The sequence below is a fragment of the Erpetoichthys calabaricus genome, chromosome 3 (assembly GCF_900747795.2).
Source record: "Erpetoichthys calabaricus chromosome 3, fErpCal1.3, whole genome shotgun sequence".
NCBI lineage: Eukaryota > Metazoa > Chordata > Cladistia > Polypteriformes > Polypteridae > Erpetoichthys > Erpetoichthys calabaricus.
Window position 1 is genome coordinate 109,175,909 of NC_041396.2, and position 25,137 is coordinate 109,201,045.

Sequence of the window (25,137 nt, forward strand, 5' to 3'; positions counted from 1 at the left end):
CCACTGCTTATGCCAGATACACTGGACATTTTCCAAAAAAACAAAAAAAGTTTTGAGTATTGTTAGAAATTATTATGTCTGTATGTTTTTGTGCCTATTGAAAAAAAATGTGCTGATATTTATTTGAGTACAAAAGGTCTGACTCTTATGAAATGTTGTAGACAACTTGATCTTGTTAGTCCTGAGAGCTGATTTAATTTTGGATGAATTCCAACAATTTGGCTTCAGTTGTTTAAAGATCAAGTTTTTAAAGAAAATACAAACAACAGTCAAACAACTATTTTGAAGCTTACAGTATCTGGCATGCACATTTAGTACATTGAAAGAAATACTTTTGTGAATAGAGTTCAAAACAAAGCTTAGCTTTGGCTTTTAAAGATCAATTCTCAAACAACATAGTGGTATTGCATTTTGCTTATATCTAGATAAATTCACATCTTGTACTGTACTTAGATTAGAAATATGGAGAAAGTAATGTGCTGGCCACATCAGTATTTGTCTTTATTTTCTTCAAAGCTATCAGAGTGTGCTTAGTCTTAAGATATGACCATTAACACTAGATGGCAGCAAGCCCAGGCTCAGATTTCCAAATATGTGTCCACATGGCATGTTGAGTATTGTAGTCCCAGAGGACAGCCCTGTTGTGTCACGTGGAGGCCACCAGGGGGAGCTGCAGCACAGGGGAGTTCCTATTTCATGGGAATTTCACCTCACTCAGAAGTGCTAGCAGACCACGTGGGTGGAAGAACGGAAGCACTTCCAGGGTTGCTTAAATAAAAGGAGCTGCCTGACTCACATCAGACAGCCAGAATTAGGAGGAGAAGGACAAAGCTTGTTTGGAAGAGGCAAGGACCTGGGAAAGTAGGAAGGAAAACAGTTGTGCTTGTGCTGTACTTGTGCTGATTGTGTATACTTGTGGCTATAGGGGTGGGAAAAGTTTATGAGGAAGAGTTTCCCATGAATAAAAGACTCTTTTGTCATTTTAACTTGTGTCCATGCCTGTTGTGTTGGGTGTTTGGGGAGCTGGAGTACCCCCTTCTGTTCACACTGCATTGATCTTTATACCACTATCTATTTTATACATTAAAATTGCAATATAGCTTTTCATTTATAAATTGTAACATAATATTCAGAAAATTTTAAATGTATTCAATATGTAATATGAGGATACCCTTTATGTTATTTGCTCAAGTTGATACATTTGTGGTACTTGGGCTACATTTAAAGAATAAAGCACTTGGTTGAAATTTCATTGTTTCTATAATACCACTTAAATACCCATCTGACATAAAAATACAACTTTAAATAAGTGTAAGTTTAGAAGACCAATGCATTTTTTGCATCCAACTTAGTTTCAGTTTTTAAAAGTCCTCACTATGGCTTTATATAGCAACAATTTAAACTTTCTACTTACCACTTCACACTGTGACTATAGAATAGTGAAAAAGCTAAGTTTGAATACCAAACGAACTGGCAGCATGAGGCAAAGCTTTAAGTGCTGCTGATGCAAGTATGTTTTGATTATGGAGGGAGAAAGCTGACAGAATTAAGCAATAGACTATTATATGCTTTCAAAAATGAATTCAAGAGATACTGTACCTGAAATGTATTTTTACAATTAACTAAAGTAATATATGCAACAATAAAATGCCCTTGCTCTGAAATTTAAAGTGTATTTTTTTAGTTAATTGATCCTTTGAAGTTCCAATATTTTAACTGGTATATTCCAATTAGGGGTGCTGGGTGCGAAGGAGGGAGCAATTTGGGGAAAGATGTTTGCTAGAGAGTATTGTCTGAAGATGTTTATTTAGTGTGTATATTAGAATCCTAATATGTTTAGTGATTAAAGTATTTAAAGAAACTGGAAGGTAGGATAGGTTTGTAAATTTCATTAATTTTGATTTTGCTAACTTCTTTTTTTTGCAGTGTTCTTTGAGTTTGGTCCTGCAAAGCTGCAGTGGCTGCTGTTTTTTGTTCCACCACAAATTTCTAATTAGAAACTAATTCTTTCTTAAGTTACATTTTGAGTTTCATTTTAGGTAACTTGCTTGTTAAGATTCCAACCCTTAACTGCTTCTTTTAGTCTAATCTGGAAGAATGTACTGTTTTAAACTCCTTAATGCTTTCTTAACCAGCTGACAATTAATAATGAGGTGCATATGACAAATGAACCAGCAACTCATCTTTTCATCTGGTTCTCAACTGCCATAACTGCAAGAGGATGAGGACAAGGAACACTTGCTTTCTGCCTTCTTGTGTTCTCCCACTGTGGAATAAAAAAGCACAGAGGTGAATGCAGTGGTTCGTAATTGGAAAAAGGGAGTCAAACTTTATTGTATGGGTGGATGGTATCAAAGTGGCTTTAAGTTGTTGGATGAAAGTATATTTGGTAGGTAGTGTTATGGTTTATACAAATTGATAAAAGAGAGGCATTTTCTAGAATAAAATAGAAAGGTAAAAATGTCACAAGAATGAGGTTTGGGCAAGTATCCGTAACTTAGTTTTTGGCAAGGGAAGTCTAAGGGTATTTTTTAGGAGCATCAAATATTATATTATTATATTATATAAAATTATTTATATAATAGACTGTAGCCATGTAAACACATTTCATAAAGCTCCTAATACACAGTTTCTGTAATGACGTTCCTTCCAGAGGAAGCTAAGAACTCAGTTGTGAGCGATGCAAAACACAATAGGTGATTTTTAAATGCTATGTACTTCTGTACTTGGTGGTCCCGCTCTGTCACATTGCATGGTTTCCCACTCCATGGCTGAACTCCTGTTGCTCCTAGATGCTTCCACTTCACAATAAATGCAATTACAGCTGGCTGGGACAAAACTAGCAGAGTTTGGGACAAAACTAGTAGAGTTTTTTGTACTGACATATGGCAAAGATGGTATTCTATAAACATGAAAAGTTTAAAGTCATATAGCTTATCAGTATGACTCATTCGAATGCTAATGCTTGTCAATGGAGATAGCTATATGCTAGACTTCATGCACCCGTTAAAAATAGTTGTGCCCAAAACACCTGAAAATCACTAATTTGGGTGGGTGTCCACATACTTTTGACCATATTATGCACTTGATGATACTGTTTTTTCAGGTTAATTCTCAATTTCCTGAGGATATTGATTGTTGAGACTGCATACAGTGTATATGTATCTGTTGTAAAGGGATTTTATATTGGGGAAAGCTGCAAGTTTGTACTTTAAATTTATAATAATGTAATTCTGGTGTTCTACTGGGAGTACCTGTGTTAGACATGTTGGTGAAGGGAACAGGGGAGATGAGGAGGTGATGGGTTGGTACGGTGTCAAGGATAGATAATAGTGGATTTTGCAAAAAGGATGCACATGGCTGTGTTGAATACTTATTTTAAGAAGAGGGAGGAACATAGGGTGACGTACAAAAATAGAGGAAGATGCACACAGGTAGATTACATCCTATGCAGAATAGTCAATCTGAAGGAGATTGAGGACTGCAAAGTGGTGGCAGGGGAAAGTGTAGTTAGGCAGCATAGGATGGTGGTCTGTAGGTTGAAGTTGGGGATCAAGAAGAGGAGAAAAGTGAGGGCAGAGCCAAGGATCAAATGGTGGAAACTGACAAAGGAAGACTGCAAGGGTGAGTTTAGGGATGAGGTAAGAAAGGCACTGGGTGGCAGTTAAGAGTTATCAGACAGCTGGGCAACTATGGCAGAAGTAGTGAGGGTGACAGCAATAATGGTGCTTGGCATGACATCTAGACAGAGGAAGGAGGAAAAGGAAACGTGGTGGTGGAATGGGGAAGTACAGGAGAGTATACAGAGGAAGAGGATGGCGAAGAAGAAGTGGGATAGTAACAGAGATGCAGAAAGTAGTCTCAAGTACAAGGAGATAAGGCGTAACGTGAAGAGAGAAGTGGCAAGGGCAAAAGAAAATGTGTATGATGAGTTATATGAGGGACTGGACACTAAAGAGGGACAAAAAGGACCTGTACCTATTAGCTAGACAGAGGGACAGAGGTGGGAATGATTTGTAGTAGGCTGGGGTGATAAAGGACAAAGATAGAAACATATTCACAAGTGAAGAGTGTGTGTCGAGCAGATAGAAAGTGTACTTTGGGAGGCTGATGAATGAAGAGAATGAGAGAGAGAGAGAAGGTTAGATGGTGTAGAGATAATGAATCAGGAACTGCAACAGATTACCAAAGAGGAAGTAAGGACAGCTATGAAGAGCATGAAGAATGGAAAGGCCATTGGTCCAGATGACATACCCGTGGAAGCATGGAGGGGTTTAGGAGAGATGGCAGTGGTGTTTTTAACCAGACTGTTTAATGGAATCTTGGAAAGTGAGTGGATGCCTGAGGAGTGGATATATACCAATTTTTGAATAAAGTGGATGTGCAGAGCTGTAGTAACTAGGACAGGAAGATATGGAAAAAGATGATCTGCTGTGGCAGCCCCTAACGGAAGCAGCCAAAAGCAGGAGAAGAAATATAAAATTTCTTTTTAAAATCTTTCATTTTTACACACACACAAAACCAGTCAAAGGTTTGGGCACACACAGAAATTCCCATGTTTTTGATAGAAGTTGATACCCATTTGTTTATCAAGGTATCATTTAATTAATTTAAAAATACAGCCAAATCACGAGTATTTGTTAATGACTATTACTGCTTCCAATGTTTTTTTAAGTTTATTATTATTCACATATTAGTGCAAAGACCAAACTCCCTTAGCTTGTCCATAATTTTTTATCTTAAATGTTAATTTGTTATTAGAGAAACCTTTGTAGCTTCATTAGCTTCACTGGAACTGATTATTCTGTTCACTTGATTTGCAAGGTACTGGGATTAATAAATTTCACTCATGGGTTAAAAAAACTGACCAAAATGAAACACCTTTTTGCTGAATGAAGGTTGACAGGCCTGGATGAAAACCTGAACTTTAGGAATGCCAGTGCCTCACAAACCAATTGAACAGAACAACAGGTGTAATAAGGCGCTATATAGCGTTTGACCCGGCACAGACTGACGCAGAGGCAGGTATAAAATCACAAAGACTTTTATTTTTCTTCAGCTGGAGGGCACGTCTTCCCCATGAAGTGTTCCAGGTGCTTGACCACCTGGTCCCAATTGCACTTCTGGGTGGGGCTGAAGACTCGTCCAGCCGGGCTGTTGAATCTAGACAGCACCCCCTAGCGGCCACCCCAGCTCCCAACCAGGCTGTGGAGGACTCCATCTCCCATGGAGCCCTGTGGGAGGTTGGGGAATCACCGTCGGCCAGGGACGCTGCCACCAAGCGTCCCGGGGGAGGTATTGAGTTGCCCATGGTTGCTCCCCCGGAACATATGCAGTAGGGGCGTCCCGGCTGCCTGCCACACAGGTTTCAGTCGTTCTAATGCAACTAAAAAAGGTTTCTCTAAAAACCAATTAGCATTTAAAACGACAAATTGAAACCCTTTGGGTTGACCATTAGGCCACTAAAGAAATGGCTGTGGAAAATAGGTCTTTACTGTCATTTATGAAAAAGAAATTAAAAAACAGTAATTGCAAGCAGAAACAGCCCTTAGCAACACTAGTAATCACTTGGCTGTATTTTCCAATCACTGTAATGGTGTCTTGATAAAACAGGTATCAGGTCCTATCAAACACATAGAAATTTCCGGGTGACAAAAGTTTATACTGGTAGTGTATGCTGCACACAGTATATGGACATTTTACTTGATGCCCTGAAATCATTTGTCAGTAACCTTTACCTGTCCGTTTTCCAACCGAAACACCAGGTAGTTTTTTGTGAGTTGTTGATCCACTGACATGAATTTCCAGCGGTATACTGTATATGCACTTCAAAACTACAAATCACTCTTTGAGGCTATACCATTTACTTAAAGCTCTGTAAAGGTTTTTTTTTTTATGTTAAGATTATTATTAAAGATGAACAGCTTTTGTGTGCTAAGGCGTGGTGTTAAAAATACAGTAGTCATTAACCGATGACGATTACATTCACACCGGTTACCCGCGACGCGAACTGGAGGGGAAATCAGAAAACTGAACGACACACTTCTCTTAATCTAAACTGCAATATTACTTATTTAAAACAATAAACTTAATACTGCGAAATGTATCTTGAATACCACTCGTTTACTGCAAATGTAAAACGGACTACAAGTGTTAATGCCTCTTCCTACCTCCTATTTTACCACTTGCACTTGCTTGCCGCTTGCTTAGCAAAAGAGTGACGTCAAAGTTCACGGAAGTCAGCACGTTTCTTGTCTCATGGTTTTGGCAGGTGCAACAGTCTGATTTTCAAAATTATCTGTCGGTTTATTCCTCCCATTTCCGTATAAGTTCTGAAGTTGAGCAGTCGTCCTGGGTCTGACAATTCCAGAACCGTGCAGCTCCTCCTCAGCACGTCTCGTCGATCAGGTATTTGTTTTCGGATTGTACACGTGGTTAGCAGTGTTTCCGAACCGTTAGCTCCAGTTTATTACTGCAGCACCACGGTGCAGGACACATGTCGTACGAGCCTGCGGAGCTGCAGTAGCTCTTGGTATTACCGCTGTATTATTTTTTCTTTTCAGTTTAATCAGTCGTTAGTGTTTTCCCATGCGCATTTACTACACTGATCTTCTGTGATCCACGAAGGTGTTATGTAGACGTGCCAGTTTTAAGGCTGGACTTTAATGGATTAATTTGAGCATTACTTACGCAAGTTGCGTTCACCTTGTTTCTAAAGTTAAGTTTGAAGAGCTAGAATTGGTAAAACATTGCCATATCCCTTTAAGTGCAGGTACAGTGTATTTTGAGGTGCTCTGTGAATATGACTATATATCTTTGCTACAAATTTATATAATTGTGAAGGTAATGCTTTAAGCGTGCGATTTGCAGAGAGCATTTTTTAAACTTAGGTCAGTATTAGCAAGCACGTCAGACAGATGTGCATAATCCAGTTCAGTTCCTGGCACCTTTACCGTTTGCATCAGGCAAAAAGCAGACTCTAGCTCTGAATGGGGGTGCAAACTGATCATATGTGTGAACACCGATGCTGACTGAATGCAAAAATCATAACAATAGCATTGCTTACATCATACACAGGCTGTCTCCTGGTTTCATTTTAAAGGCCGAATATGCTTTTTACTAGACTGCTTGTAGATTATCATTCCAAAGTCAAATATTCGATTTTTCCAATGAATATTAACCATATGTTTGTTTGTGTTATAGTAGCCTGCAAAATTGTTCAAGTAAATGCAGCTGGTTAGAGTTGATTTTTTTTTTTGGCATGTAGAGGAATCAAGCAGTGAAAACAAAAATCCAAAGAGATTATAGCACCCTTTTTATAGGTCTTTTACAACAATGGTCATCAAGCGCAGCCTTGGGAGAGGCCCTTCTGGTTGTCTATTTTTGTTCCAACCAATTTCACATTTGGTTAGTTAGTTTTATTATTAACCAGTAAACCCCCGATTCTCCAAAGAATCGCAAATCCAAGAATGGCAATTACTTTCTGTTCCCTCCAATCTTTGTAGGGATGTAAGATCATATAGGGTAGGAGCGTCCTGGGAAAGTTTTCATTTAATGAAATAAATATATTTGTAGTAAAGCTGTTTCTTTTTGGAGCCTTGACTCGTTTGGTTCTGGTGTTTCAGAAGCGCGTTGTAGGCGCCTTCGTTCATTGTTTTTATCCATGCAGTCTTGTTTTTGTTTTTCTATGGGTGTGTTGTTAGCTAGAAGTCGTTTGCTGTTAGGAATCATAATTGAACCCCTGACCGCAGGCACTGTGGAGTAACTGACTGCTGGCACTGTCAGTAGTCACCACTACCCCAAGATTAAATACATACACATATATAGATAGACGCCGCATTCACTGTGTTTCCCAGTAGACACGATACATCAGCCGTATTGCGAGTGGCAAAAGTGCCATTTAAACTAATACAGGTAGACGTGGAAACCGGGTTTTCTGATGAAAAAACAATAACGTTTAAAACAGTATCATTTACATACAGCAGATTTTGGCGAATCGTTTAAATGCAATTATTTATATCCATTTATACACTAATAATGGCAATTATTAAATAATAATTATTATTATTATTATTATTATTATTAACCATTCCTCCCATATAAGTAACATTTCGGGGACTGCCTTCTTCTGTCTTCGAAACATTTCCAGACTTTGTCATGTTCTTACGCAACACAGTACTGAAGTATTGTTTAATGCCCGAGTCATGTCACGTATAGATTACTGTAATGGTATTCTATCTGGCATCCCACAAAAACTTATCCATCGCTTAGAACTTCTTCAAAATTCTGCTGCCAGGATAATATCCTGCTGTTGTAAATCCACTGAACATATTACACCTATTCTCTCTCAACTTCACTGGCTCCCAGTTAACTACAGAATACAATACTAAATACCGCTCTTAACATTTAAAGCTCTCCACAACCTCATTGATCTCCTCCAGACTTACACTCCTCTCGCTCACTCAGATCTTGTAATTTGAGAGTATTCAGTCTGGCAATATGGTGCAGCCTTAGTTTGTGGAAGACAGACACAACTAAAGACATGAGCATAAAATGATGGTTGTCAATTTCAAACTGTGTTTCCTCAATGTGTTCCTTGAGAAAAAACATCATCAAGTTTGAGAAATGTTAACAGCTAACAACAATCTACATAGTGACTAAATACGTTTAGCCAAAACATTGTTTGGAGGCTCACTTGAGCACATAAATGCATAGCTTTGCTAGCTTAGCCTGGCTTAGCTAAAGTAAAGATTATAAAACGGGATTTTCTAACGGCCAAATATAACCAAAACAATTGTTCAGCCTTACCTATGAAATGTAATCCCCCGGGATCTGGTTTGGAGCGTACAGCAGTTTGTACAATCCCAAGCAGCACATTATTCATTATTTCACTCCACAGCAGTGCCACTCACAATATGGCGGCGACGTTGATGTACGATTCTGCTAGTCATGAGGCGTCTAGTTATTATTCTATGTCTATGTTTAAATATGTTACCATGGCAACTTGTTGGCGTGCACGCTTTACGTCAAGTTTAGTTTACAGGTTGTGTTGTGTTGTTTGGGCGCCACTTACTGACTTTGGGAAGCCGCTGGGTTTGACTGTTGGGTGCTGTGCAAGTGCACATGCGCTTTTGGCACGGGTTGCGTCTGGCATCCGTGCATATATACAACCTTCGTAAACATTACTAAACGAAGGTTTTATATGCGGTGGTGTGCGCGTTTGGGCGGCGGTCAGTGCAGGATTTACATATAAGCTACACAAGCTATAGCTTAGGGCCCCTGCCTTCTTGGGGGCCCCCAAAACAAATTGTCCGAGTGAGCAATTGTTATATATACTTAAATATACTACAGCATTATTTGTCCCAATCAGGCCCGGCTTTAGGCATAGGCGAAGTAGGCGACCGCCTAGGGCCCCGGCGTCCGGGGGGCCCCGGATCGACTCCTTGGTCTAATTTTCACGCATTTCACAGAGCTTCCAGGGGAGCTACTGGACCCCCCTTTCGCCTAGGGCCCCATAATACCTAAGACCGGGCCTGGCGGCGGTTGTATTGTGACCTGAAGTTTAGTTTACAGGTTGTGTTGTGTTGTTTGGGCGCTGCCTACTGAGTCTGGGAAGCTGCTGGGTTTGACTCTGGGGCGCTGAGTCGCAGAGCACGTGCGCTTCGATGCGTCTGGCATCCTGCATCCTACGTCCGTCGTCCTGCGTCTGTGCATATATACAACCTTCGTTTAGTAATATAGAGCAATGCAATTGCTTAATTAGCCAAGCTTTATATTTGTTTACATTTAAAAAAGTGGAGTTGTATGAGATATATATGTATATTTTTGGTGTATCTCACTTGTGTTCTTTTTACTAAAAATGTCTTAAGTATCCAAAACATTAAAGAACATAGTATTAATAAGAAAAAGAGAATTATTCTCTGCACATGCACATTCCTGCTTCATTTATTAGAAAGCATGGCCATAACAAACTAGGAAACTTCTTAAGGTATGAGTTTAATTAAACTACAGCCATAGGATGTAGCCTAGACTAAGCTTGAGAACTACGGTTAACAGGATTAATAAGTATTTGCTTTGTAACTAGTTTAAGGAATTTGTGCTTAAAGTTATGCTCTGCATTTTGAGTTAAACGTAAGGGGTTTGGTTTTTATTTGGAGAGAGATTAGATTATCATGATAAATGAATAAGACATACTGTATTTTAAGGGAGGGGATTTGAGGCTGCAGATGGTTTTAGCTGTCGGTGGCAGTGATTCTATTTAACTACCCACCCCAACAAATTTATCTCCACTCTTGTTTTGTACATCATTGACTTGCAATATCTCTTTCTTTCAGAGCTTTGAAAACACACCTCCTTCAATCATACAATATCATATTTTTAAAAGTTTACAATATATAAGCCATTTTTATTGCAGTAACTATTCCACCCCTAGTAAGTGAGTCTAAACTTTTTGTTTATCCCTTTTAGTCAGGTCAATTGTTTGTTTCACTCGTGTTGCAGCATTCTATGGTTGTGGCCAAAAGTTTTGACAATGACACAAATATTGGTTTTCACAAATTTGCTGTTTCAGTATTTTTGGATCATTTTGTCAGATGTTTCTATGGTATAATTACAAGCATTTCACAAGTTTCAAAGGGCTTTATTGACAATTACATTAAATTTATACAAAGAGTCAATATTTGCAGTGTTGGCCCTTCTTTTTCAAGACTTCTGCAATTCACCCTGGCTTGCTGTCAATCAACTTCTGGGCCAAATCCTGACTGTTGGCAGCCCATTCTTGCATAATCAGTGCTTGAAGTTTGTCAGAATTTGTGGGTTTTTGTTTGTCCACCCACCTGTTAAGGATTGACCACAAGTTCTCAATGGGATTAAGGTCTGGAGAGTTTCCTGGCCATGGACCCAAAATTTTGATGTTTTGTTTCCCGAGCCACTTAGTTATCACTTTCGCCTAATGGCATGGTGCTCCATCAAACTGGGAAAGGCATTGCTTGTCATCAGACTGTTCTTGGATGGTTGGGAGAAGTTGCTCTCAGAGGATGTTTTAGTACTATTCTTAATTCATGGCTCTTTTTTTTCATTTTATTGATTTTATTAAAATCAAATAACATTCCATACAAACAAGTCAAATTTTACAAAACTAGGTTAGAAACAAATCAACCCCCACCCATGAGAAAGAGAGCTAGGCCAGCAGAGTAAAACTTTAAACTAGTAAAATTAAGTAAATAGATACATGTAAATTAATTTATGAATAAAAATAAATAGAATAAAAAAGAGGGGAGAGAATCTGTTTCCTCAATTAAAATGCTTTTTCTAAAATATTATTGATTAGATCCTGCCAGATTTTGAAAAAGTTTTGTACAGATCCTCAAAGTGAGAATTTGATTTTTTCCAATTTCAAACAATATAGAACATCAGTTGTCCACTGACTTAAAATAGGAGAGTTAGAATTCTTGCAGTTGAGCAAGATAAGTCTACGTGCCAATAGTGTAGTAAAGGCAATTACAGTTTGTTTGTCTTTCTCCACTTTAAGTCCATCTGGAAGGACACCAAACACAGCTGTTAATGGATTAGGAGGGGTAGTGACACCAAGGCTAGTGCATGCCCAGAACATATGGCCCAATGAGACTGGAGCTCGATTGCTATGTTTGCTAGTTGGTCCTTGCCCTGGAAACATTTTGGACAATTTTAAACGAGACAGATGTGCTCAATAAAAGATGTTATGTTGAGTAATTGTATGCTTTATGCATATGGAGCTAGAGTGAATTCTGTGCATGGCTGCCTGCCACTTTTTTTCTGAAATGTTGAATAAGAGATCCTTTTCCTACTGTACTCTGTGATCTTTGAAAAGGAGGGATTTTAAAATTTTTTATATATTACAGAAATGCTGTCTGAGTCTTCAAGACTGATCAATATTTCAATATAAAAGTAGGTGGGAGGTCAGGAAAACCGGGCAGATTTTGTTTAGCAAAGTATCTAATTTGGAGGTACTAAAAGAATTGTGTTGATGGGAAGTTAAATTTGCAGTGTAATTGTTTGTTGGATGCAAAGACTTATCTATGCAAAAAAAATCTCCAAGTGATTTAATCCCATATGTTTTCCAAACATTAAAAACTGCATACATTTGAGAAGGTGGAAGAAGATGGTTATCGTGTAGAGGTGCCACAGATAAAAGCTTCTCTGTCTTGGGGTACTTCATACATTGGTTCCATATTCTGAGTAAATGAAGCACAATTGGGTTGTTAGTATATTGACGATAACTCATATTTACTAGGGTACAAATCAAGGAATATAAAAAAAATACTGCAGTATTTTATTTCTATTGCAGGCCAAGCCTGTGTGTGTTCATCTACTTGTATCAATTTCCAGTTTTTTTTATAGCTTATATATTTGCTGCCCAGTAATAAAATTGAAAATTAGGTAGAGCCATGCCACCTTCTGCTTTAGGTCATTGTAGGGTCACCCTTTGGATGTGTGGCTGTTTTGAATTCCAAATAAATGAGGTTATGATTTAATCTAACTTCTTAAAAATGATTTGTTAATGTATATGGGAATGCTTTGAAATAGAAAAAGAAGCTTAGGAAGGATATTTATCCTGACAATGTTAATTTTTTGAGCTAAAGTGAGATGGAGGGTAGACTGTCTATGCAAGTCTTGCTTAAGTTTTTCTATGCAGACAGTAAAATTTTGTTAATAAAGAGCTTTATGTTTCCTTGTGATGTTTACCCCTAGGTATTTAATTCTTTTAGGGCTGAATATTTTTCCAAAAACTCACTTTTTTCTAAAAAGAATACAGAGCAATGGTTTAACACATCAGTCAGCAAAAAACATTTATTTTTGAGAAATGTCACTGTCTTGCATGTTGTATGAGCCTGCATACTATGTGATTTCACATACATGTTACACAGCAAAGTCCTGCAAAGTATGATAACGCTCAAAGGAGCCAATTGCATGCATTGCTACATTGCACTGCTTACAATATGAGTTGCACCGGTGCCGCCTTTTCAATGGTCTGTTGCTACACACAACACAAGTCAGATTTGTACTTTTTGCCCTCGTATGTTGTAGGAAAGTGGTGCTCAGTCAGCCTGTCTGGCAGTGCTCTTTGTGATGGCCTTCCTCACTTTGCCAAAGGCACCGCAACATACTATGCCAGCAAGCCGTCGACCGCCTTCTTTCGGAAATCTGCCGCAGTCGTGGTGCTGTCACTGTTTGCCTGCTTGAACATTATTATAGCCATTTGTCAGTGCAACCTCACGCATGTGATGGCACACAGGTGCATCAGATGCGCAAATGCGCTCAGCTGGCAGCCGATCACCCGGGGCAGCCTCAGCTGGGGTCCAATTAAACCGATGCCGGCTCCTCACTCTCCTGCTCTATCTCCTGATCACTTTCAACAAAATCTGAGTCCAAAAAGTTAGAGTCCGACTCGGACCTTCATGAGATGTTGATGCCATCTTGCCTTTGTTTACGTTTTGTAACTCATGCACACACAGGAAACATTCCTCCAGGCAAAGAAGGCGTACTTTTAATGTAACAGTGAGTTTTGTCGCCATTTTACAGTTGATTATCACCCTCTACCCTAGATGTCGACTTTTGTCGACATGAGCCCTCAACCCCTCCGGTCGACTACAGTCGATATCCACCCTAAAAGAGTTAAACTTATCTGTGATGATAAAAGGAAAGGTGTCCAATCTAATATTGTGTGCTACAGAGTTCATTGGAAAGAGCACACTGTTTGGTCATGGAGACATTGTTTCTGAACTTTTGCTGACATTTTGTAGTCTTAAATTAAGACATTGTACATTATTACATAAGATAACTTTGACCTTAATTTCCAATTTTTCCAGGAGTTATTGCCATGAAGCCTATTGTTATGTTGGCACTTATAATTGTAAGGATTAAAAGGATAAGCACAAATAAATTCTTAATTAGAAGAATGAGCATTTACTGGGTAGCTATAAAATTACCATATACATTTTCTCAGAAATAAAGATTTGAACCCTGTATAACCACAACTCTGCTCAAATGATGCCATATATAGAATATTGAATGTATCCTTTCGTTCAGGTTGCTTAAAGCCACGTGTTATATAGATAGATAGATAGATAGATAGATAGATAGATAGATAGATAGATAGATAGATAGATAGATAGATAGATAGATAGATAGATAGATAGATAGATACTGTAGATAGGTAGATAGATAGATAGATAGATAGAGTGTAGGCCAGCAAGTAAGTTTTTTGCTTTTCATACAGTACATGGCATCTATACTAATAAAAGGCAAAGCCCTCACTGACTGACTGACTCACTCACTCATTCACTCATCACTAATTCTCCAACTTCCCGTGTAGGTGGAAGGCTGAAATTTGGCAGGCTCATTCCTTACAGCTTACTTACAAAAGTTAGGCAGGTTTCATTTCAAAATTCAAAGCGTAACGGTCATAACTGGAACCTCTTTTTTGTCCATATACAGTAATGGACGGCAGCTCGCTGGCCGTGGGAGGCGGGGTTGCGGGGGTTGCGTATCGCGTCATCACGCCTCACACGTAATCACGTGAACTGACTGTGAAGGAGAAAGGACGGCCTTATATGGCGTTCGTTTATAAAACAGCGGACAGGCTGTGTAAAGGCAGCTTCACAAAAAAACAGATCCTTAACAAATTGTTATTAGTATATTTTCCCTCAGTTTAAAAAGGTTTTCTTTTCTTCTTAATAAAAATTTAAAAGCAGAACTTCGCCGCTGCAAAGCGCGCGTGACTTTATTGAAAAGAAACTAAACTTGCAGCGCCGCCGCTATTCAATGACACTTGCCTAACGCCTGACTTTATTGAAAAGAAACTAATCTTGCAGCGCTGCTCTTCAATGACGTGCCGCTATTCAATGACACTTGCCTAATGCCTGACTTTATTGAAAAGAAACCAAACTTGCAGCGCCGCCGCTATTCTATGACACTTGCCTAACGCCTGACTTTATTGAAAAGAAACTAAACTTGCAGCGCCGCTCTTCACTGACGCGCCACTATTCAATGACACTTGCCTAACGCCTGACTTTATTGAAAAGAAACTAATCTTGCAGTGCCGCTACTCACTGACACTTGCCTAACGCCTGACTTTATTGAAAAGAAATTAAACTTGCAGTGCCGCTATTCAATGACGCGCCGCTATTCAATTACACTTGCCTTACGCCTGATGAGCCAAGAATTAGGGCGAAACACGTGTCGCATACTCTTTGCATTATTTGACAGTAAACTATTTTCAACCATTCTATGATCTGCTTCTCACAACTGAAGGCACCATGGCTGATGTTAGCTGACTTGCTGGCCAACCATAAGCGTTACCTGGTAAGTAACCACCCATACAATCAGATTGTGATTCAGACTACGAATGCCGTGAATGTAATTACCCCGATCTACATACTAGAGAAAACCTCAATGAAGAAGAAACAGTGTGTAAGCATACATATTAACACATGTGCAATTAAACGTGTGCATTTACGGGGTGATTTCTCAGGCTTAAAAGCTTGCCTTTTATTAAAAAGGTAAATGCAAACTGTTTTCATTCTGAAGGGCACAAACCACGTTGGATTTCAGCCGTTAAACGCGCAAAAATGTCGGTACACCAGATAAATAAGCGCAACATATTATCAGTTGTATTGTATGCTTACAATACATATAGAAATGTGTTAATCGTTAACTAATAGTATGGGATGGTGTTTTTCGACTCGCGCCTTGATTTAAACGATTCCATGTCTTGGTGGGTTTGCGTAGCTTATTGTCAATATCTTTACACCTGTTTTTAAGACTTATTGACTGAAACGGGCTTTCACGAAAAAAGTTAGGGCTTTGCTACAGGATACACCCTCCACAAGTTAAGGAAGTAAAAATAAAGGTATATATTTCTGTTTTATTTAAACCTTTTAAGTTCGTATGCATAGCCCCATTTGGCTGTTTTAGTTTTTTTTTTTTTCTTTCTTCAGTAATATTTAATCTCCTTAAAGAAAAACAACATATGCATTTTACTTTTTTTGTATCTCTTTAGTAATATTTTAGTGTAAAAGGATAACCAGTATTTAAACCTTTTATGTTACTTTATAAAGTTATTTTACACAATGTTGAAAAATTAATAAGAAAGCTACATATTTTGGCAGCTGCTGCTTTAATTTTCAATGAAATGAAAAAAGCTCTCCAAGAGAAAACCTCAATGAAGAAGAAACAGTTTCTCTATTATGGATGAAAACATAAGATTTTTTTTTCTCTGCCACCACTACAAAGTACTTGGGTTAAGTAAGGTATAAATAAAACATTTTGGGTTAGAAAATTCCTTTAAAGGCAAGGTAGGTCTAAAACTATCAAAGACAGAAAAGTCATCACTATTTTCCAAAAGTAGTGGTTTAACTACTGCATTCTTTTAATAATAATATGGGAAAACATCTCTATCAAATGCACAGTTTCTTTTTAGTACACTATCAATCAGCACATCTGAAACTTCTTTATAAAAGATTTTGGGACTGGGCCAAGGACACAGATGGATGATTTTAGTTGTAATTGTTTACAGTAATTTTACAAAGTCCATTAAACTGATTTTAGTTAAGGAATTTAATTGGGTGTAATGAGCATACCAAGGTTCAACAGGCTTTGCTTTTGAGGGATGTAGTTTATTACATCTAATATTATTATAATCTTTAAAAAATCTGTGCAAAAGCCTTACTCTTTTCTCTTGAAGTTTTTAGGAGCTGGGTTTAATAGACAATGAATAGTTGAAAATAATATTCTTAGGTTTCCCCCATTATCATTTGTAATTTTAGAAAAGTAGGACTGTCTTTGAAATTGAACTATTGTATTTAGTTATGTGAGCCTTCTTTATTTCATAACGAATTCAGTAATCTTCCATTTTCACCAAGCCTTCCGACATTCTTTTTTAAAGCTGTTTAATTGTGGAATGATTCTTAGCTTTTTTTTCCTCTGTCAGCTGCATCTCTAACTTTAGCATTAAAAATTATCACACTGATGTTTACGTTGCTGACTGTATTAGGATAAGCGGTAATTTCAGACTGAAATTTAGAAAATTAACAAACCAAGAAGTAAAGCAAAATTGGAGTCAAACTAACATCTTTCCACATTCTACATGTTAGTTCCAGTCACCAATATATATACATAAAATAAAATGCAGAAATGGGCATATATACTGATATCCATGACACTGATATGACCTACCTCAAATCAATGTTGGATACCTTTGACATTATTAGTTCAGGCATGTGTCCTTCTTTGTGTATTGGCTGGGTGACATGCTGATGAGATGAAAAGTATGCAGTGGACTAATAAACTCTTATTTTGTGATCACATTGGTTATCTGCATGGCAACTGAAATTTCTTAATTTTATGGACCTATTATAATTAGTTATTAGATATTTTGGTGGATAATTAATTTTCATTTAAGAATATAATGTTCTTGAATAACTGTGTCAAGATGTTTTGAAAAATGTGAAAGTACCAAAACTGGTATTTGTACAGTTTAAACCACTGCCTGTCTTTTTTCATGAGCACAGTGAACAAAATTATTATTTTGATAGGGTTGATCCAATCAAAACTGCATAGCATTGCTGCTGATCCATATTTTGCACAAAGTCTATTTTCCTATTACTGATAAGATCTGGATAATGAAATAAGGTATCTGTGTTCACTGTTCTACATCAAAATTAATTGCCAGATGGTCCACTCCCACAAAAACAGATGTAAAATCCTACACTTGTGTGTATTAAAAAAAGTATCAACAAAACTAGATTATTGATCCAATATTTAAACAGATATTAAAGATGCCACACAACACAATTCAATAGTCACTTTTTCTGTTCAGTTACTACAATAGATGTAAACTTTAATCATAGTCAACCCTGACTGATTTTATTAATAACACCATTTTAATAAAGAAAATAACATGGGGATAAATTTCCCAGAAAAGGTTGTTTTTAGGCATTATGTTTATGAATTTGTTTTAACATTAATATAAAACAATAGCTTTCTTTTTATATTACTGAAAGGCATTTTGCCCTTTGTTTTTGTTACTGATATAATTGGGAGTCGAATTCTTGCATAGCCTGACACACCCTTTGTGTGTCCATTTAAATAAATACGCCTCAAAGTAATTTGATCAGGTGAGCAGAGCAAAGAAATAACATAATGTATATTTCATCTTGAATTTTATTTCTGGTGACATTGTTACTAGTAATATGTCTAGTAATATGTCTCAGTGTTGAAGCCATGGATGAATCAAACTAATTACAATGAACAGCACAATATAAAATGTATGACAACATCACACTATTACAGTTCATTTTAAAATGTATTTGGTTTTAACTCTGCTTAATTGAACAGTTAATATCCCTTATAACACAATTTGGTCTGTTTCAATGTAATAAAATACTATGTTCCTTTTTAGGCTGTGCTGCTTCAGATTTCATTTTGTCCTTTTTAATTTTAGAAATTGATTCTTTCTGTTAATGGAGCATTTGTTTGTACTTGAATGTCTCCTGCTTGCGTTTTGCAAGGTCTGAAACTACTACAGTTTTACTTGTATGAGAAAAAACAAACCACTGTTAAAACAAGGAATGTAACATTTACATTATTAAAATCAATGCTTGTGTAATAAAATGGGTACAAGTAGTGCAGGTTAAGTTGTTGGTGGCTAGTGATGAGTGACCACTGCTTAAATTACTTGGGAGAAAAAGCTAGTTAACAAGATTCTTCCTTCTTTATTTTATGGTGGGCATACATGCAGATTAATATTTTTCCATTAGCACTGCAATTTCAAAAGAACAAATATAGCAGAAAGTGTTCAATCCCCCTTGTATGCATTTGAATCTGGTTATGGGAAGCCAGTGCAAATCCTGACAGTTTCAGGCAAAAAACAGTAAAGAGATGCCAGTCAACCTTACTTGAAATGTCTTTGGGATATGGGAAAAAAGCTGGAGTACACTCGCAAATGGAAACACTAGGAAGATAAAGGAAATAACACACAGAGAGTGCAGAGGCTGTGATTTGAACCTAGACCTTTGTATTTTGGTATTTTTAAATTTAATATTTAAGTTTAAAGTTGGGCGGCACGGTGGCGCAGTGGGTAGCGCTGCTGCCTCGCAGTTGGGAGACCTGGGGACCTGAGTTCGCTTCCCGGGTCCTCCCTGCGTGGAGTTTGCATGTTCTCCCCGTGTCTGTGTGGGTTTCCTCCGGGTGCTCCGGTTTCCTCCCACAGTCCAAAGACATGCAGGTTAGGTGGATTGGCGATTCTAAATTGGCCCTAGTGTGTGCTTGGTGTGTGGGTGTGTTTGTGTGTGTCCTGCGGTGGGTTGGCACCCTGCCCAGGATTGTTTCCTGCCTTTTGCCCTGTTGGCTGGGATTGGCTCCAGCAGACCCCCGTGACCCTGTGTTCGGATTCAGCGGGTTGGAAAATGGATGGATGGAAGTTTAAAGTTCCAAAATGGCCTATCTTCATGTATTTTCCACTATTTTCAAAAGTGGAAAAACATTGAAATCAAGAAGTTAACTTGTTAAACGACAGAGTGTAAACCATATTGTTGGGACCTAATCTAATTACTTGCTCTTTATCAATCGTATAATTGTTGATGAGAGAAGCATAAATTCTTTAAGTCACTTCCTCTTGCAGTCAGTGTTTCACACAGAGTCGTGGTTATGCAATTTGTGGAATTTATTTGGCGTCTTCAGGTTTTAACACGTAAAAGAAATTAAAAAGTTTTCAGGGAATAAATATTTTGTTAACTTACTTTTCTAGTCAACAGAGCCCTCAACAGTAGTTTCAAGTCATAATAATTCCCTTACCTGACCATAATACACTTTGTCGACCAGATTTTATTATGTTCCTTTGCCCATTTCAACTTTTTCTTATTTGCCAGTTTCAGATATGTTTTTTTTTTGTTTGAAACTCTCCTTCTAAGACCTGCATCCCAGAATAGTCGTTTCTTTGTTGCAGATGACACAGGTATTTTGGAGTGTATTTAATGAAGAAGCCAAATGACCACCTGTAAGGTGTTTGTTTCTCAAACTACAGACTCTGATGTACTTATACTGTTATGCAGATTTGCATCTCATTCTTCCCCTTCTTCTGTCCTGGTTAGTTCCAGTTTGTCTTCTTCCTTCAAGGACGTAATAGACACCACTGTATGAAATCTTCAGTTTCTTTGAAGTCTGTCACGTTGAATAACCTTCATTCTGCAAAGAATAATTGAATGACATGTTCCTTAAGAAAGCTGTTTCATTTTGGCCATTTTTGAAGCCAGAACTGAACTTTAGCAATGCTAGTACTTTGCATCCCAAGCGAACAGAATAGCAGATTTCAGTGGTGCTAATGTAATAATAGAAGTTTCTCTGATAACCAGTTAGCATTTATATGTGAATAATTTAAAAATATGAATAATTAAGTAATTTCAGTCATTAATAGCCATTTGAAACACTAATGTCTTGGTTCAATTTTAAATCAATTCAATGATACCTTTATAAGGTAACAATTTTATCAAAATTAGGAAACTTTTCTACAGAATACTGACCTCAGCATGATTCTAACAGACAAGGAATACAACACCGTACATTAAATACATTATCTGCTTACCGTATATGAAGTATATAAGTAACATTCATGTGGTTGTCAGTTATGGTGGCTTTTATAGCCTTATGACCAGTGGACAAAAAATGTCCCACTAGTCTATTGTTGTGAGTACTAATGGTTCTGTACCATTGCTTGGAAAAAAGTGACACTGAGGAGGATAGTTGAGGTCTTTAAGACCATGTGTGTCTGCACGTAAATGCATGATCCACTGACCACCTCACAACCCTGGAGCTGCTCCACCACACTATGACACACCTGCACAATTCCCCCCGCCCCCAAATCGAGCTTAACTGCACTTTCTAAAAATGTGCACTGCAATAGACATTGCCTAATAAAAATGTTTGGCAGCAATATTTGGTGCTGATGTCACTACTTGCCTACTTGCAGTCCTAAACTGAGCAGGTGCTGTTCAGGATGTGAAGCAGCTACTGAGGATGGACTGAAGCTGGAGCACAGATGCAGTTATCTAGGCTTTCCTCAGACTAGAACAAAGGGAGGTTGGAATTTTATAGGCTTGTAATATACAGTATATTGGAGTTTAATTTAAGGATAAGTTGCAGCAGCCCTTATTTCTGGAATAAATTTAATGCTGACTTCCACAGTAAAAACCTGAAAAATGATAACAAAATGTTGGTTGTAACATCTTAGTCTGGAAATGCTTTGCTCCATTGTGACTTGTATGACTTGTCATTACACAGTGAATTAGGTTCTTTATGTGTACATTTCTCTGGTGACAATTGAGCTACATGTTCATGCAATCTAAGCATGACTGGGTTATGCAACATGACAATGGTAAAAAAAACAAAAGAAAAAGTCAATGCCATAACTTTATACTATTAATAAAGAAGACTATTATAGTTAATATACCTTGAGAAGTATATACTCACAGCTATATGTCCCTAACACTACAAAGTGCACTGTTAGAATGTTAATTTGCTTGCAGCTAAAGAAATTAAAGTGATCTCACCAAGTTAATTTATGCAGTGTTGCTACATTTTCTATCAGATGTTTACAGTATATACAGGTATAGTGTAAGTAACACTTTCTCCACTAGATGGAAGCTAATATCCATTCTTAAAATTTCTGATACATTTTATACTAAATTAAGTTTTCTACGACATTGTTTATTTTCCTAAATGTTTTATTCCATTTGCTTTTATCTATGTTATGTTTAAATAGATTACTAACTGTAGCTCTGACTTAGAGAAAATATTTTAACTGTTTAAGAAAAATATTTTTTCTTGGCATTATTTAATGTGTTAGAGTCTTTCTCTTTTGCCCTCTTTTTAACTTCAGTTTAATTCACTTGCTTGTCAAAAAATGTTTTTTTTTCTATTTTATTTGCTTGAGTAACCAAAAGGATATTAGCCATATTCTTTTAATATCAGGAAAGGCAGCAAGTTTTTTATGTTCGTTATGTACTGCTTTCTGGTAAATATTTTGAGAAAAAAAATCTAAACTTGAGAGATTGGGTTGGTTCAGATTTTGTCTTCTAAAACTCTAGCATAAATGTAGGCATGAAGGTATTTCACGTAACAGGAAAATTGGCAAAAGGAGCATAATTTAAAAAAATGGCTTCTACTTAAGTTGGTTTATAGTAAAAATCTTTAGCCACTAGATGACAATTCTGTATTAGTGACCACTCTTACTATAATTTGTCTTAAATGTGTTACAAACCTAAATTAACCACAAGGACAAAAGGGTAAAATTAACATGTTCTTGGTCTAGCCCTTTTCAGTTTTTGAACCTTTAATTGAATTTTAGGAATGACAGTGAATTGTCACCTAAGGAAACACAGTTGTACTTGCTTTTTTGAACAGAATGACAGATTTCTGCACAATAACCACCTTTTTCCACCCTCTCAAAAGTATGCAGTTTTTAATGTTTGGAAAACATACAGGATTAAATCACTTAGAGATTACACTCCAATTTTAACTTTGCATCACCACAATTCTTTCAGTACCTCCGAATTAGAAACTTTGCTAAACAAAATCTGCCCAATTTTCGTCACCTTCCACCTACTTTTATTCCATAAGAAATATTGTTCAGTCTTGAGGACTCCTAGACAGCATTTCTGTAATACAGTATATAAAAACATGTTAAAGTTCCTCCCTTTCAAACATCCCAGAATACAGTGGGAAAAGGATCTCTCACTCAACATTTCAGAAAAGGAATTCACTTGAGCGCTATATGTGCAAAGCATATAATTATTCAACTTAAAATCTTTTATTGAGCACATCTGTCTCGTTTAAAATTGTCCAAAATGTTTCCAGGGCAACATCCAACCTGCGGACATTGCAATCAAGCTCCATCCTCATTGGGCCATATATTTTGGGCATGCACCAAATTAACATCATTCTGGACTAAAATCTTTAACCCCCTCCTGAAATGCTTTTCAGACAGACTTGTTGTCACATTCTCTCCTAATCCATTAACAGCTGTGTTTGGTGTACTCCTAGATGGGAGAAGGAGAAGGACAAACAAATTGTAATTGCCTTTACTTCACTATTGGCACGTAGACTTATCTTGCTCAACTGGAAGAATCCTAACCCACCTCTTCTAAGTCAGTGGGCAACTGATGTTATATACTATTTAAAATTGGAAAAAATCTAATTCTCACTTAGAGGATCTGTGCAAATTTTTTTTAAAACCTGGAAGGATCTAATCAGTAACATTTTAGAATAATCATTTAAATTGGGGAAAAGATTTTTCTCCACTCCTTTTTCCCCTACTCTTAAAGTTTTACTCTGTATGTACAGAGGTCTGTACTTTTTATTTTCCTGTTCTTGCCCTCCTCCATTATGCCTGACTTGCGATGCTTGAGGTTTATTATTAGACTGGTAAAAGAGTGCCTGTTGTACCCAATTACATTGTTTTTTTTTAATGCATCTGTGCTACATCTGTTGCAGCTATGTAATAGTTCTTTTTTGCCTCTCATAAAATTTCCTTGTATTTAATCAGTACCGCATCTCACTGTCTTGGCACATTCCATTTGATTTTCATACAGTAGGTTTTTTGATGCATTTCATCCATTTTTTTTATTAGCACATCTGGAAACTAAACTTCATGAATGGCAGTTTTTATTTATGAGTGCCTGTAAAAAGCTCCACAAAGCAGGCCAAAAACTTCACTAGGCTGTCCAGAAAAGGCTTACCTCAAGTCAGTCAGTCAGCATCTAATCGCTACAGCCAACACAGTGGAAGAAAAGAGGAGTGAATTACTGTACCTCAAATTTTGCTAAGGCATTATTCGCAGCAAATTTGCTGTGTTTGCGCTCACCATTGTTCATCAAATTATTTACTGATAATTCGGCCCGTTTAGTAGAATATATATATGATATATATAATTCATTTTTTGTTTTTTGTTCAACCAGTGCCCCACAGTGCTTTGCAAGGCTAGCATGACATCCCCCGGAGCTTTAACAGCCAACATTGCATGGGACCGCCCACCAATTCATTTTTTGTGTTTTTTTCAACCAGTGCCCCACAGTGCTTTGCAAGGCTAGCATGACATCCTCTGGAGCTTTAACAGCCAACATTGCATGGGACCGCCCACCCGATATATAAAGATGTAATGCTGATCATTTGCATTACAGACTTGGTGGGGTGTGTTATCTGTGCTTGTAGCCAAATGTGCAGGTCGATCTTCAAGTTCCATGTCAATATAAGAGAAGGAGGTGCACGCCTTGTACATGCATAATAATTAGCCATGTGCATGGCACAAAGAGAGTGAAAGCAAACCTCCAAACTCAGTGCAAAGCATTAGCACAGACAGTTTGTAGGGCCTTGAGGGTGACTTCAAAAACCAGAATAATTGAGTCTGCGGCTTCAATCATGACATAACACTTTGAATTTTCTGCTTTTAAAAGACCTACATATTTTTTCTGACTTTTGACTACAATTTTGGCACTTCTGCTTTGTTTTGACAAAATATATGACTATGTGTCTCTGATTGTGTTCTTTTTTTTTTGATCTCACAGAGGCATGGTGGTGCAGTGGGTGGCACTGCTGCAGCACAGCTCAGGTCACCTTTTTGGCAACAGTAATTGGTCCAGTATAGTTGGCAGATGTTTCTCTAGCCCTTAGGGACACTTTAAGATGATTGCACCATTATAGTCCTGTCATATCTAGTTCAAGTAAGCTTCCCCATTGACTTCATTGCATTTTGCAGAGTTTGGCGAGATTCGAGCGAACACTTCTGTGATTTCTCTGAACTAGAGGTGAAATGAACACAGTGGAGGTTACTTATCACTAATGTTCATCCATTACATTTTCACAGAAATATCTTCCCCAATTTTAGTAGAAAATGGCACAATGTATTTTTTCTTCTTTGTATTCTTTTCAGGAATACTGAAGTCACGATGTCTTATAGTTTCTAGCAATTCGCTCTTGTAACATACTGTACATCTCTGAATTTGACACTATTCTTAATTGAACATTTAAATGAGCTGAAGATATTTGAAAAAAGTCAAGTATCGTGCATTTTTGCTATAGCAAGTACCTGTAAGTTTAGGAACATGA